Genomic DNA, 16375 nt, shown 5'->3' with positions numbered 1-16375 from the left:
CGAGAAGTCAAGATAGGGGCTGCGCTTGAGAATAGTGTGAAGCAGAGGCTTATTGATATGTTGAAAGAGTATGCGGATATCTTTGCTTGGTCCTATGAGGATATGCCAGGTCTTGATACGGATATTGTGGTACACCGTCTACCTCTCAAGGAAGATAGTCCTCCTGTCAAGCAGAAGCTTCGAAGGACTCGCCCAGATATGTCTGAGAAGATTAAGAAAGAGGTTGAGAAACAGTTTGATGCCGGCTTTCTGCAAGTTGTGAATTACCCGCCGTGGGTTGCTAATATTGTTCCTGTGCCCAAGAAGGATGGAAAGGTCAGGATGTGTGTGGATTACAGAGATTTGAATAGGGCGAGTCCGAAAGATGATTTTCCTCTCCCTCACATTGATGTGTTGGTGGATAATACTGCTCCTTTCAAAGTGTTTTCATTTATGGATGGTTTCTCTGGGTACAATCAGATCAAGATGGCACCAGAAGACATGGAGAAAACAACGTTTATCACACCGTGGGGAACTTTCTACTATAAAGTTATGCCTTTTGGGTTGAAAAACGCAGGGGCAACGTATCAGCGCGCCATGGTGACTCTTTTTCACGACATGATTCACAAAGAGATTGAAGTGTATGTTAATGACATGATTGCAAAATCTCATACTGAAGAGGAGCACCTGGTTCATTTGCAGAAGTTGTTTGAAAGGCTTCGGGAATTCAGACTGAGGTTGAATCCAAACAAATGCACTTTCGGAGTGCGTTCCGGAAAGATGTTGGGCTTTGTTGTTAGCGGAAAAGGTATTGAGGTCGATCTTGCAAAAATAAAAGCTATACAAGAGATGCCTGAGCCGAGAACAGAAAAAGAGGTTCGTGGGTTCTTAGGGAGGTTGAACTGCATTGCTAGATTCATCTCTCATCTTACGGCCACTTGTGAACCGATATTCAAGTTGCTAAGAAAGGATCAGACGGCCAGGTGGAATAATGATTGTCAAAAAGCATTCGAAAAAGTGAAAGAATATCTGCAGGAACCTCCGATACTAATGCCTCCAGTTCCAGGAAGGCCTTTGATTATGTACCTCACGGTTCTTGAAAATTCAATGGGATGTGTGCTTGGTCAACATGACGAGTCTGGCCGAAAAGAGCATGCAATATACTACCTTAGCAAAAAGTTTACCGACTATGAATCTCGATACTCACTGCTCGAGAAAACTTGCTGTGCTTTAGTGTGGGCTGCTCGCCGGCTGAGGCAGTATATGTTGGTTCACACCACCTTGTTGATTTCCAAGATGGACCCTATCAAGTATGTTTTTGAGAAGCCCTCTCTTTCCGGAAGAGTAGCCAGGTGGCAAATGATCTTGACTGAATATGATATCCTGTATACTACCCAGAAAGCCATCAAAGGTAGTGTGTTGGCAGATTATCTTGCGCACCAGCCTGTCGAAGATTATGAACCGATGAAGTTTGAATCCCCCGATGAGGATGTGTTGTACATCAGAGATTATAACATTCCTGGACCAGAGGAAGGACCCGAACCAGGATCGCGATGGACGCTCGTGTTCGATTGTGCCTCTAATGCACTCGGGAATGGTGTTGGAGCTGTGATTACTTCTCCATCAGGTTTTCATATTCCGTTTACAGCCAGAATCTGTTTTGATTGCACTAATAACATGGCTGAGTATGAAGCCTGCATCTATGGTATCGAAGCTGCGATCGATTTGCGAATCAAGTACTTGAAAGTTTATGGGGATTCCAATCTTGTCATTAGCCAGATCAATGGAGATTGGGAAACTCGCCATCAGAATATGATTCCATACAGGGAGCATGTGATGAGACTCATTCCATACTTTGATGAGATCACATTCGAGCATATTTCTAGAGAAGAGAACAATCTTGCTGATGCTCTCGCTACTTTGGTTTCCATGTTCAAAGTGAAATGGGCCAATGAAGCGCCTAACATCACCATCAACAGATTGGACGAACCAGCATTTTGCTTTGAAGCTGATGTTGAATTAGATGGTAACCCCTGGTATCATGATATCAAAAAGTTCCTCGAAACTCAAGAGTATCCTCCCGAAGCGTCGGTGACTGATAAGAAGTTTCTGAGAAGGTTTGCAGCTAAGTTTTACCTCAACGGTGGGGTGTTGTACAAGAGGCATCATGACGGTGTGTTGCTCCGATGTGTTGTGAAGGAAGAAGCTTCGAAAATCATAGAGGAAATGCACGAAGGCGAGTTTGGTACCCATTCTAGTGGGCATACAATGGCTAAGATGATCTTGAGGGCTGGTTATTATTGGTCCACTATGGAAACTGATTGTCATAACCATGTCAGAATTTGTCACAAGTGCCAGATCTATGCTGATAAAGTGCATGTGCCGCCTGCGCCTTTGAATGTTTTGACTTCTCCGTGGCCTTTTGCAACGTGGGGCATTGATATGATTGAAGAGATTAAGCCTACTGCTTCCAATGGACGTCGGTTCATTTTGGTTGCTATCGATTACTTCACCAAGTGGGTTGAAGCCGCATCTTATGCGAATGTCACCAAACAAGTGATTACTCGCTTTATCAAGCACAATATAATCTGTCGTTATGGGATTCCTGAGAAGATCATTACTGATAATGGATCGAATCTTAATAACAAGTTGATGAAGGAGCTTTGTGAGTCCTTCAAGATCAAACACCACAATTCTTCCCCGTATCGTCCAAAGATGAATGGTGCTGTTGAAGCGGCCAACGAGAACATTATGAAGATTGTGCAGAAGATGGTAGTGTCCTACCGAGATTGGCACGAGATGCTCCCTTTCGCCTTGCATGGTTATCGCACCTCTGTGCGTACATCGACTGGGGCAACTCCTTTCTCACTTGTTTATGGTATGGAAGCGGTATTGCCTGTTGAAGTTGAGATTCCTTCCCTGAGGATTGTGAAAGACGTCGAGCTTGACGAGTCAGAATGGGTACAGAATCGGTTGGATCAGTTGAACCTCATTGATGAGAAGCGTTTGGCGGCTATTGGTCATGGTCAGGTGTACCAAAAGAAAATGAGAAAAGCTTTTGACAAGCGGGTGCGACCCCAAAGCTACAAACCAGGTGACCTGGTGCTCAAAAGAATCATTCTTCCTCAGGGTGATCCACGAGGCAAGTGGACTCCGACGTATGAAGGCCCCTTTGTTGTGCAGAAAGTGTTCTCTGGCGGTGCTATGATGCTTGCAACAATGGATGGCGAGAACTTTCCGCACCCTGTGAACGCAGATGTAGTCAAAAAATACTTCGCATAGACCTGATAAAAAAAAAGATAAAAAAGAAAAAAAAGAAAGAAAAAAAAGAAAAAAAAAGAAGAAAAAAAAGAAAAAAGAAAAAAAGAAAAGAAAATGAATCAGGCAAAAGAATGAAAAAGAAACAAATATACCCGCTAAGTTGAAAACCCGAAAGGGCGGCTTAGGCAAAAAAGGGACAAAAGCGAACGACTACATCTCGCATGCCACCTTGGCAATCACTCTTCATACATGCTTAGGGCTCCCGACCGAGGGATAAGCAAGACTCCGTGTTCTTGAGTTTGCACCTGGCGGCTCAAATCCCTAAAGCATGCACAACATCCACTCACTTTGTTTAGGGCTCCCGACCGAGGGATAAGCAAGACTCCGTGTTCTTGAGTTTGCACCTGGCGGGTCAAATCCCTAAAGCATGCACAACATCCATTCACTTTGTTTAGGGCTCCCGACCGAGGGATAAGCAAGACTCCGTGTTCTTGAGTTTGCACCTGGCAACTCAAATCCCTAAAGGCACTCACAAACCCCGTCGGGTCCACAAGTTCGATGATGTCACACCGATCAGTTGTTAAATCGGGCAGTGATCAATCCTAATGAGTACGGTCTTCCAAAGCGAGGAGATGAGAACGTCGGAGTTATAAAAGTGATAGCGGGATCGAAACCAATGGATATCCGTTTCACATTGCCATTTCTCTTGTACTCGATAAATGTGTGGTTACCTCTTACTAGGAACTACTTCTGAAATATGTTCGCTCATTTATGAGCATTCCTTTTGCAATTTTTAAACTTCTTTTTATCTCAAAAGTTGTTTTCTTTTACTGTTTTGTTTGCATAAAACGTCCTGAGTTTGTGTTAAACTTTCCATATGAAAACTGCATTGCTTTTACAATACATGATTAGAAATGATAAAATCCTTTGAATCTACTTCGAAGTTTTGTGTAACCAGGATGGCAGGCTAAGATACCATGCTATATCCAGGGGCCTTTGCATTTGTTTGTCTCGCAGGTACATGCTTGCTAGCGCTTTGTATCAACATATTGGCGGACCAAATAATGAGAGATTTTCACCCCCCAGCTGAGTACTTTCAGATGAGACTTTCTTTGTTCCAGGATTCTCACATCCTCAGTAAAGCACATCTTAATGCATTCTTTATGCTCCAGAGGCCTTATTCCCGACGGAATGCTTTCTCTCCCCAGTTGAATCATGATGAATGGTGTCTGATTCCCCAGCTAGCTCTTAATGAGGTTCCTTGCCTGAATGCCTCATTTTCCCAGTAGAGGGCTTTCTCTTCCCAACAGATTGACCTGTTTTCCCCAAGAGAGTCATCTTATTCCCCAGTGGAGTTGCCTTAACAGAAGGTTCTTATGCTAAGTTCCTTATCCCCAGCGGATCTCTCATATCCTCAGCAGCTCGCTTTGTAGAAGTATTCATCTTCCCCACTGAATTTCTTCCCTCAGCAGAGATTCACATGCATCCTTAGCAGGATCTGTTCTCATCTAGGACATCCCCAGCGGAATGCGTCCTATACAAGTAAGTTGGTTACTCTTCATCAGAGTTGTCTCCATAACTTGTCTTTATCTTCACATCCCCAGGGTGTCGAGAATTTGCTTCCCCATATGAAGTTGCATGGGTCTTCCCCAAGTAGTTAAGTGGGATGTTCATATCTTCAAGCAAGATTTATTCCCCAACCAGAGCTCGCATCCAAATTTGATCGTCTCCAGCGGATTTCTGATCCATCTTGGCCAGCTCGCAGTTTGTGACCCTTGGTCACCCATCTTGTCCTCTCCGCAGAGTTCCACAACCTCTCCAGGACTTTCTTCGGCAATTCAGTGCTCCTCCGTTGTCTCCCCAAGCAACGTTCGAATCATGCATCATTTGCATTGCATTCTCAAAAGCATATAGCGCCTTCCTTCTCGGAAACGTTATTCCATACACATTCATACATACATCATGCATAAACCATATCATATCTGTTGTCTCTTTCTATAGGAAAGTTATCCATATTCAAATGCTCCATAGAGAGCAATATCCGCCTAGTCATTACAGGCGCTTATCCTGATATTTCGAATCAGAAGAGGATTGTTCTACTTATTTTCTGGCATAGCTCAGATTATTTCAAAGACGTTCCTATTCCCGATGCCCCCAGATCGGTGGAAGATATTTGTTCCCATTCCTGATAAATCAGACTTTCAGTTGAAGGAACCGCCTCCGGATCTCCCAAGATCTTCCGAAGGAGCAAGCCCTCTGATACATCTGATCAGTTGGAAATATCTACTCCCTGACGATTTAGTTCGTTCAGAAGAAGAAACTCGTTTGCCCAGTCCTGATGCCTAACCATCAGTTGAGGACGTTTTCTTTACCCGACATACACAGTTCGGAAGAAACATCCGTTCCTATCCTAATATCCAGTTTCAGATTAGTTGAAGGAACCGCCTCCGGATATCCCGTGATCTTACTAAGGAGAAAGCCACTGATATCATTAGATCAGATGGAGATGTTTGCCTGATTGACTTTTTCATTCAGATGAAGATTGTCCTACTTATTTTCTGGCATCATGTCCAGATCAGTTTAAAGGCATTCTTTCCCCGGCGTACACAGTTCGGAAGAGATATTGTTCCTATCCTGATTTCCAGTTCAGTTGAAGGAACCGCCTCCGGATCCCCGTGGTCTTACGAAGGAGCTAGCCGCTAATTCCCAGATTAGTAGGAATATCTACCTGATGATTTAATTGCATCAGAAGAGATGTCTGCCCAGATTCCCAGATCAGAGATACTTTTACCCGTTGATGTCCAGATCAACCGGCGTATCTCCTTCGATTCCCAGATCGACTTAAGACATCTATCCCGATGCATGTTCGGAGACATCTGCTACGCCTGATACTCAGATCAGTCGAGATGTTCCTTCTCTTGATGACCAGATCATTTGAAGTGTTTTCCCCTGCCTGTGGGTGCCCGTTCCTCCTTTTTCACAAGTTGGAGCATATTTATTATCCAGATCAGTCGAAGTTTTTTCTCCCTGCTCGCGGGGTGGTACATTCCTTCTTATTACGAGATGGAATCTTCTATTGATCAAGAGCGCAAATTTTCGAGTTCATTCTGGTATTCAATCTCCTCCCACCTCAACGGTTCGAAACTTTCGTTTCTCACTCGCCAGGTTCAAGAAGTTTGAATAGGGGAAGCTGTTGCACCCCAAAATTTGCCCTATTTATTTGAGCTATAAGTTAATAATGACGTTTATTTCGTCATCCAAAAATGGAAGAAAAATAATAAAGAGTTTTCATGGGTTTAGGAGGGTAAAGTGTGAAAGAATGGTTTAAACGGTGAAAGTACGAGAAAATGCATAAATACTATTGGAAAGGTGATATGAGCTAAGTTCCCGCGATGTCCCCATTGTTTCGACGATATCTACAACTTTCGTGCTCGGCTCGGGAGCCAATTCTTTGAGGAAGGTCTTCAAATTGGCAAATAACTTGAGGTTTTGCAGTGAAAAATAGTGCTGAATGTAGGGTTTTGCGCCTCGGAAAATTCATAGCTCCTAATCCGCTTGCCGGATTCACTTGAAAATTTAACTGGAGCTCTGTGGCATCATTACCAAGATTTCATATGTTCGGACCGAAGGCCAAATATGCATAGAAAATTCCCAAAATTTTAAGGATTGTCGCGTTGTTTCGGTAAAAAGTGTGTTTTCGGGTATGTCGCGCCGAGTTCGAAAATTCGTAACTTCTTCGATTTTTATCGTATGAAGTCCATTCCGGCGGCATTCTCTCAGAAATTTCGTTAGCTTCGATTCTTTGTCACACATGCCTGTTCAGATTCTGAGCCGAAGATGGAGTTTTATCGAGTTCTTTGAGCGGTACTCACAAAATTTCGCTTAGTCGCGCCAGATGAATCGACGTTTCTCGTCATTCAAACAGGCGTATTTTCTTCATCGCTTATCGGATTGAGGTGATTCTCGCGGCGACGAGTCACAAATTTGGTCATCTTCATAATGGCATTGGTTTCGTTATGGAATTCAGAGCCGAACCGAGTTTCCTTAAAAACGAGCCAAAATGAGACGCACCGAGGGCAATTTGGACATTTCGCGTTGACAATGTATAAACATTTTGCTCTTCACAAATCAAGGGAGGACTCTCATAATTTCAATTCACCAATTTTTCACAAACATTTTTCTCTCAATTCTCTCTCAATTCTCATAGATCAAAACCACATATCACATAAAACTTTCATCAATATTCATCAATTTTCTTCAAGAATCAAGAACAACATGGATTGAAGATCAAGGTTTCAAGTTCGAATCTCTCCTTCCTCTTCTTGATCTTGCGCGCCACTCTCTTCTTCCCTAGGGATTTGCTTTTCGACTTTGCTTTTGTGTTCGCGTTCGTGTCATGTTCGTGTTCGCGCGTCGATTTAGATCTCCATCCGGAAAGCTTTCGGATCTTGAATTAAGTGCTTAATTGTTGATCGTTATGTGGATTCGGATCTAAATTCATATTTTGTTGTTGATTAATGTTGATTGATGATGATTGATTGGTGAATTTGCATGTGGATTGATAGAATTGATAGTGATTTGATGAGATCTAATAATTGTTGCATGTGATTAATAATCATTGTTGGTGAATTGTGACATTCGCGCTTCGGATCCGTGATTTTGTTGATGATTGTGTGTGCTTAATTGTTAAAACTCATGTAGATGACTTGTGTCGCACTTAAGGTGTTTGTACAAATGCATGCGGTGAATTTTTGCTTGATAGTGTGCCTTGCTTGATGCTTAAGTCATGATTTGAATATGTTGTGTAGCTTGATCACTATCGCATGTGCAAATACTTGTTGCCATTGTTGCATTTATGTAATTGTTGGTGATGATGTTTGAGTTGTGGTTTGGCTCTACGCGTCGCACTTTGCTTGGCTTGTGGTTGTTTGGCCTAATTGACTTGTGGATTCATGTCTATCTTTTGCCAATACGTGTCATTTGTGCTTAATCATTGAAATTGATATATGTTTGGCTTTGTCGCTTTGAAGTTCTAGGGATTGCCTTCTTATTGCAAGTGTCTTGCTTCGCATTGATATTCGGTTTGGATATTTGATATTCGATTTGCATATTTCTTGGTGTGTAATCAAGTGGTGCCTTGATATCGCGTCTTGCCTCCATGAGTGTTTCTTTGTGTTTTGGTTATGTTTTGACTTTGTTCATGTTGCTTGCAAATTGGTATTGGTTTAGGTTGAGTGGGAATGGCTTCCAAGCCTTTAAAAATGACAAAAATTTGGTTTTCCTACAGTGGAACTCGGTTCCCAAAATGGAGGAACCGGTTCCCACTCAATCTAAAGCGTGTTGGAACTTGGCAGAGTGCCCTGGAACCCGGTTCCCAGTTTGGGGGAACCGGTTCCTGCTATGTGGTGTGTTGTTTTGAACTTGGGCAGAATGCCCTGGAACCCGGTTCCCAGTTTGGGGGAACCGGTTCCTGCTGTGCTATTTGTGGTTCGTGACTTGGGCAGAATGCCCTGGAACCCGGTTCCCAGTTTGGGGGAACCGGTTCCTGCTGTGCTATTTGTGGTTTGTGACTTGGGCAGAATGCCCTGGAACCCGGTTCCCAGTTTGGGGGAACCGGTTCCTGTGTGTGTTTTTGTGCTGGAACCCGGGTTCCTATATAGGGGAACCGGTTCCCTTACTTGTTTTTGGTCCTTTTCTTCTCTAACTTCTTTCTTGCATAACTTTTCACTCATAGCTTTGTTTTACGTGTTCCTTATACCGTTGGAAAGCTTGAGAGGTGTACTATCTAGTTAAATGCTCGTTTCTCGTTAATTGGTATACCTTTTATGTTTGTCTTCTCTTTGAGGTTTTATTATCCATTTCATATTCATGTTACTTGTCCGTTTCCTTTCGCTTTATAATAAGAACGCAATTCCGATTGCGATGTTTGTTATCTCTAACTTGTGTGCTAGTGTGCAAGGCGTTTGCACGGTCACCGATTGATACTCATTGCTTGAGTGTTCCGCTTCACTTGCGGAATACGATTATATCTCATTGACTCATATCGTGCTCTCGACATGGAGACACGATCTTATTCCTTTATATCTGCTTGTTTGGTTTGCTCGTTACTCTTGCAGGTGTATCGTGATTATGCTCGACATGCGAGCCGGCATTTGTGCGCTTCATGGCTAATCGGTGTGCTGACTATTTGCTTTTGCTTTGCTAGCTCGCTCGCGGGATTCTAGTTTCTTCGCTTTGCTTCGCTTTAGTTTACGGATCATCATCCGTTTGGTATTGATCCCTTTTCATTTTATTTCTCTCGCACTTTATCGCTTTCTCGCATCATCCTTTAACATGAGAAGTAGGACCTAGACATGCCTCTGGCCAAGCCCTCGAAAGAGGCTCTATTTTTGTTGGTGTGTTTACATTTGTGCTTTGCGGCAGGGAGTCACGGTGTAATAAGTCCTATATGGCACTCCGTTAAGTCCTCATGGAAGGCATGCGGAAAGGGTTAGCAATCAACCCCCGCCTAGTCTCATCGAGTCTGTTCAGTAAGCGCATGCTACGCGTTGCTCGCTTCTGAACCTGCACAAGATCTTGTTATCGAGTATGTCAGGAAAAGGGTTCATGCAGCCGGACCCCCTCCTTTCCTATAGCTCGCGTTGCTCGACGTTGATGCTCGGTGTACGCACGCACCGTTTTCCTTTACGATCCGTGACGGCTTGGTTGCTGAGAGGGGTCCGCCCTCTTGTCTATGGCCCGATCATTTTCGCGAGGTCTAATGCTTGGTTGACTTGGGTTGAGCTGCTCCCCTTGGCTATGGCGGGACCGCTTTTCTACCATTCGGTCAGCACCGTTGGTTTGTTTGTTTTACGAGTGGATGCTCGTTTGTGTGATATTATTGTGTGCTTTCCCTTTTCCCTCGTAGGTTGCTAGCTTAGCTTAGACTTGTACCCTTTGTATGATAACATTAGGTAGCAAGCTTTCCCCCTTAGCTTAGGTCTTCCTCATGCATCTTTAAAACACAAAACACACTCTTTGATTTTCTTTTCTTAAGAGCTTGTTATTTCCGCTCCATTCCCAGCATAAGTCTCCAAAGGTCGAGCATCGGAGTGTGAATGTAACTTGTTCACCTAAAAAACACAAAACAAATAGAAATTAGTTAGTCGAGCTACGGTAGCTCTGATTCTGCAAAACAGATACGTAGGCAGCGGGGTAGGGCCCGTGCGAGCACAATCCTTTCTTTTCCCTACATTTTGCATTCATTTTAGTCCAGATTAGCGTAGATTTGTTACACACCCATAGTTTTAGACACAGGCGTGGATACCATCGAGTACGATGGGCGCGAGGGGTGCTAATACCTTCCCCTCGCGTAACCGACTCCCTTACCCTTTTTCTCTGGTCGTGAGACCGTTGTTTTGTTTTGTGGTTTGCTGGCATTCCCTTCCTTTTCAGAATAAATATGTTAGTGGCGACTCTGTTAATTTTGTTTGGTGATGATGATGAGTACCGTGCTTTGGGGAAGGATGTTGGCTGTATAATGTAATAAGTTTATGTTTTATATTCAATTGATTATGGAATTTTATGAGTGTCTATGAGTGTCAATTGATTATGTTTTGCTTTATTATAGGTTAATTAGATGGCTAGTAACGAGGATCAACCACATGATGATGCTATTGATGATGGAGATCATGAGAACATTGTTGATCAGGAAGCGGAAATTAGAAGAGGAATAACACTTATGAAGAGAGACATTCGTGATAGAGACCGAGGAATACTATTAGATGCGCATTGGAGCGAAAGTGGTGTAAGTTAATATGTCCGCCTAAGAGGGGGGTGAATTAGGTGATGGTATATTTTTGTCCTTTTATTATTTTATGATCTTGTTGTGTGTGATGAAAGCAATAAAAGTAGAAAGTAAATGAACAAACGATGTAACTGGTTCCCCTCACAGGTCGAGAGTACTCCAGTCCCCTTGCCAACAAGCAAGAGATTTTACTATAATGTTATGACTCTTACAAGACTCTTCCTAGTCCTCCTATAGAGACAACAACCAAGAACACCCTTCTTGGATTTCAATAAGTCCTTAAGAGAACACCCTCCCTAAGGATACCTCTTGTTTCCAAAATTAAGGACAACAAGGTTACGACCTTACAATCTTATATCCACACTTGGAACAATAAGATGTAATCAATACAAATATAAAGAATTACAAGAGATTGAATATTTTTGGTAATAAGTAAAGTTTTCTCACAATAGATTATTATGTACTCAATGGAAATGATGAAGAAAATTTTCTAAGTATATGAAAGTGTATGTTGAAAATTTTCTTTCTCAAAGAAGTTTGACCACAATGAAAATTTGAAAGCAAGAGCACAACAAAATGATTATCAAAAAGTTGATAGTATGTGTGTGTTTTCAAAAGGAATAAAGAAGCCTTTATATAGGGTTAAACGCCCTTCCAAAAGGCCGCAAAAACATTTTCAAAAAGGTGCAAACACATGGCTCAAAACTAATTTCGTATGGCTGAAAAAACAATGAAAAGATGTGATGTTTCAGTGGTAATCGGTTACCAAAAGCAGGGTAACCGGTTACCCTTTCCCAACGTTCATATTTTTCAAACTTTTAACAGGGTAACCGATTACTGAAACTAGGGTAATCGATTACCCATACAAAAACCAGTGGGAGATCTTTTCAAAACATCAGTAACAGGTTACCATATTGCCAGTAATCGATTACTTCAATTAAAAAGCCAAAAAACACTTTGAGAGAGGCTTTTTTGCTGAAATGTGTTTTACCAAAAAAAAACCTTTTAAATGTAATGCATGATATGTGTGATATTTCCATTGATTACACAATTATGTCTAAGTGAGTTTTTTTCTTTAACTTATTTACTTTACAGTTGATCAAGATATATTGAAGATTAAACTTGTATATAGAGATAAGTCTTGATTCATGTCCTTTGCCAAAAGCTATGGTGATGTTTTGTCTTCATCAAAAACTCTTGAAGAAGCTAGTCTTCACATTCTCCCCCTTTTTGATGATGACAAACCAATCTTAGATGAAAATATGAATAATATTGCTTTTGCCTTATGATTGACTTTTGCTCCCCCTAACACCATAACTCCCCTTTTATGTAAGAGTATTTCTTGATTTTGAAAGTTGAGTATCTTTGAGGTACATATGGTTAGTAAAAGCAATCATATAATTTTGAGCTCTTTCTCCCCCTTTGTCATTAACAAAAAGGAATGAAAGACTAATAAAAGTTAGAGTATATAAATAGTAAATTGTAAAAGGTATAGAGAGGATATATTTAATCCAAACATAACTCAAATATAATAATTCAAACACAATAACATAATTCAAACATTATTTTTAGAACATACAATTTAAACACACAACATTGAGGAAAATAACATAAAACTTGAACATAAAAAGATGATGAAACTTAAGCTAAATGATAATATGAGATGAAATGACTATTCTTGCTCATCCATGTTTTCTTCCTCTTCCTCCCCTTCTTCCTCTTCATTTTGGTTGTGAAGCATATCTATTTGAAGTTGAATGTTGTTAAACCGATTGATCATATAGGTGTCCATAGCACACATCTTGTTGTAGGTTAACATTTTAAGGTTGTATATAGCTTCATTGGTGTATCCTCCTTCGGGTATAGCGGGAGGTTGGTAGGGAGCATTTGGTTGTTGTGGTTCAACTTCTCGATAAACAAACCGCCCTTCACAGTTTTGAAAAATACCGGTATTTCTGGTGATGGTTGAAGTGTCGATCTCATTATCATTAGTCATGATGATTTTAGGTTCCCTTCTTAGACCAATATCAAATTTAGGCAAAAGGCGAGAAATCATTCTAGCATAGGGTAGGCCACCCGTTAATTTAAGTTGATGCTCCATATTCCTTAAGATCATAGTTGCCCAATCGAGTTTAATGCGGTTTTTGATCGCAAACATAATCATCAACTCGGTATCACTCACTTGAGAGTGGTTGGAATGTTTCGGAATCAAAATATAACTAATGAAAAAGTGAAGCACACGATCACCCACAATTAAATTCTTCCCCGTGTTAGCCTTGGCCGCGAAGCTCTCCCTAACCAATTCTCTTGAAATATCATAAAAGTAGCCATACCTAGAATAGTTCTCCCATGGAGGTGACATACCGTGAAGGATAGCCAAGCCGGTAGTGGGAATAGTTGAAAACTCCCTAAATTTTTCTAAGGTCAAGGAGATTTGTTTCCCTTGAACCTCACTAGACAAAGATAAATCATCCCCAATTTCAAAAGAACAATAGAAATCTTTCACCAAATCCGCATAGACTTCTCCTTAGTCACTTATAAACCTATCCATTTTTTGATATCTAAGCAATTCCGGAAATTGGAAACTAGTGTTAGGGATTTATGCAACATACCATACTTTGTTTCCATTAGAGGTCTCTTGTGGACATAGTCCTTTTAGAGATCTCATGATGAAAGTTAGGGTTTGGAGAAGATGATAGAGATGTTAGGTTTTAGATGGAGAGATGAAGGTTTGAGGTAATATAAATTAGGTAGAGAGTTTATGGGAATTTGAGAGTTTTTAAGAGTAGTGAATGTGAGGGTTGAATGGATTGAATGTGTAGTTATGATAATTTTGAATGAGTTGAATGAGGTTTATGAGAGGTAGGTGGAAGATATAAAAAAAGGAGATATGGAGAGAGAGGAAATAAAATTTAAAAAATATGATTCATGCATGTATGCCACATATGCAATTCAAGATAAAAAATAAAACAAAACAACTTGAACTAACCTAAAAACATGAACAAACATGGCTGGGACGCAGAGTAACCAGTTACTGGGGTTTTGGTAACCGGTTACTTAATCTAAAAAAGCAATATTTGCGCAAAACGCCCAATGTAACTGATTACTCCCATATGGGTAACCGGTTACTGATGCAAAAAATGCAAAAATTCATAAAAGAAACATAGGGAAAACATGATAAGCATAGAAAGAAAACACCTTAATAGTTTTGTGAAGATTTAGGCTAGATCACTTTCATCCAAAATGCCAAGTTCCCGACGGATTTTATAGAAAGCATCTTTTGGAAGCGACTTTGTGAAGATATCCGCAAGTTGATTTTGCGTATCTACAAATGTTATCTCAACATCACCTTTGAACACGTGATCCCGTATGAAATGATGTCTGATATCTATGTGTTTTGTGCGGGAGTGCATCACTGGATTTTTTGTTATGTTGATCGCGCTTGTGTTATCACATCTTAGAGGAATACAGTCAAGGTTTAAACCATAGTCAAGAAGTTGTTGTTTGAGCCATAAGATTTGAGCCCATCCACTTCTGGCTGCAATATATTCAGCCTCAGCAGTACTAAGTGCCACACTTGCTTGTTTCTTGCATGACCATGACATTAGAGCATTTCCCAAAATGTGACACGTTCCACTGGTGCTTTTGTGATCAGTTTTACAACCTGCATAGTCAGCATCAGAATAACCAACTAAAGTATTCATACTACCTTTAGGATACCATAAGCCGACATTGGTTGTTCCTTTTAGATATTTAATGATTCATTTGACTGCTGCATGGTGAGATTCCTTAGGGTTGGCTTGATATCTGGCACATAAGCAGACGCTAAACATTATATCTGGTATACTTGGCGTTAAGTATAAAAGTGAGCCGATCATTCCATGATATTTTGTGATGTTGACAGGATTGCCTGGTTCATCTGGATCAAGGTAGGTGCCAGATCCCATTGGTGTTGCACTATCTTTACTATTTTCCATCTCAAATTTCTTGATTAGTTCTTTGCAATATTTTGACTGATTGATGAAGATTCCATGCTTGAGTTGTTTGATTTGGAGACCAATGAAGAAATTTAATCTTCCCATCATAGACATTTCAAATTCTCCTTGCATCGTTGAAGAAAACTCCTTGCACATTTCATGGTTAGTTGAACCAAAAACAATATCATCTACATAAATTTGTACAAGTAAAGTATGATGATTGAATTTTTTAATGAAGAGAGTAGTATCTACTTTACCCTTTACAAACCCTTTTTCGATTAGGAAGGTACTTAGTCGATCATACCAAGCCCTTGGTACTTGTTTTAGCCTATATAATGCTTTCTTTTGTTTGAAGACATGAGTAGGACTCTTGTAGTCTTCAAACCCGGGGGGTTTCTTTACATAAACTTCTTCATTGATGATACCATTGAGAAAAGCACTTTTTAAATCCATTTGAAAAAGTTCAAAGTCTAATGAGCATGCATACGCAAGTAGTAATCTTATCGCCTCCAATCTAGCTACCGGAGCAAAGGTTTCTTCAAAGTCAGTACCTTCTTCTTGATTGTACCCTTGTGCCACTAATCTTGCCTTGTTTCGAGTAACTATACCATTTTCGTCCATCTTATTCTTGAATACCCATTTGGTTCCAATGATACGTTTGTTTCCCGGATTAGGAACAAGTTCCCAAACATCCTTTCGCTCGAATTGATTTAACTCTTCTTGCATGGCAAGAATCCATTGGTCATCTTCTTGTGCTTGAGATACCTTGGAAGGTTCTATTTGTGAAACAAATGCCATATTCAAACATGCATCCTTGATATTTAATTGTGTAGACACTCCTTGACTAATCTCACCAATGACTTTATCAATTGGATGATCTCTAGGAATCCTCCATTCTTTAGGTAGATCATTGGTGTTTGATTCTTGTTGTACACTTTCTTGTTGAATTTTCGGTGCCTTCACAATTGTATCGTTTGAAAGTTCTTCAGGGGGTAAATCTAAAGGATCATCATCATCACAAACAACTATTTCCTCCTTAGAGGTGTTGTTCTCATCAAAGGATACATGCATGGATTCTTCAATAGTTAAAGTTATTTTATTATAAATTCTATATGCTTTACTAGAAAGAGAATAACCAAGAAATATACCTTCGTCGAATTTCTCATCAAACTTACCAAGATTGTCTTTGTCATTGTTGAGAACAAAGCACTTGCATCCAAAAATGTGAAAGTGAGCAATATTTGGCTTTTTTCCTTTGAAGAGTTCATATGGAGTCTTCTTTAAGATAGGTCTAATGATTACTCGATTTCCAACATAGCATGCCGTGCTAACCGCATCCGCCCAAAAGTATTTAGGAAGATTTGCATCACTA

This window comes from Vicia villosa, unplaced genomic scaffold (assembly GCF_029867415.1).
Source record: "Vicia villosa cultivar HV-30 ecotype Madison, WI unplaced genomic scaffold, Vvil1.0 ctg.003051F_1_1, whole genome shotgun sequence".
Classification (NCBI taxonomy): domain Eukaryota; kingdom Viridiplantae; phylum Streptophyta; class Magnoliopsida; order Fabales; family Fabaceae; genus Vicia; species Vicia villosa.
The sequence above is the reverse complement of the archived record's forward strand: the minus strand, read 5'-3'. Positions refer to the sequence as shown.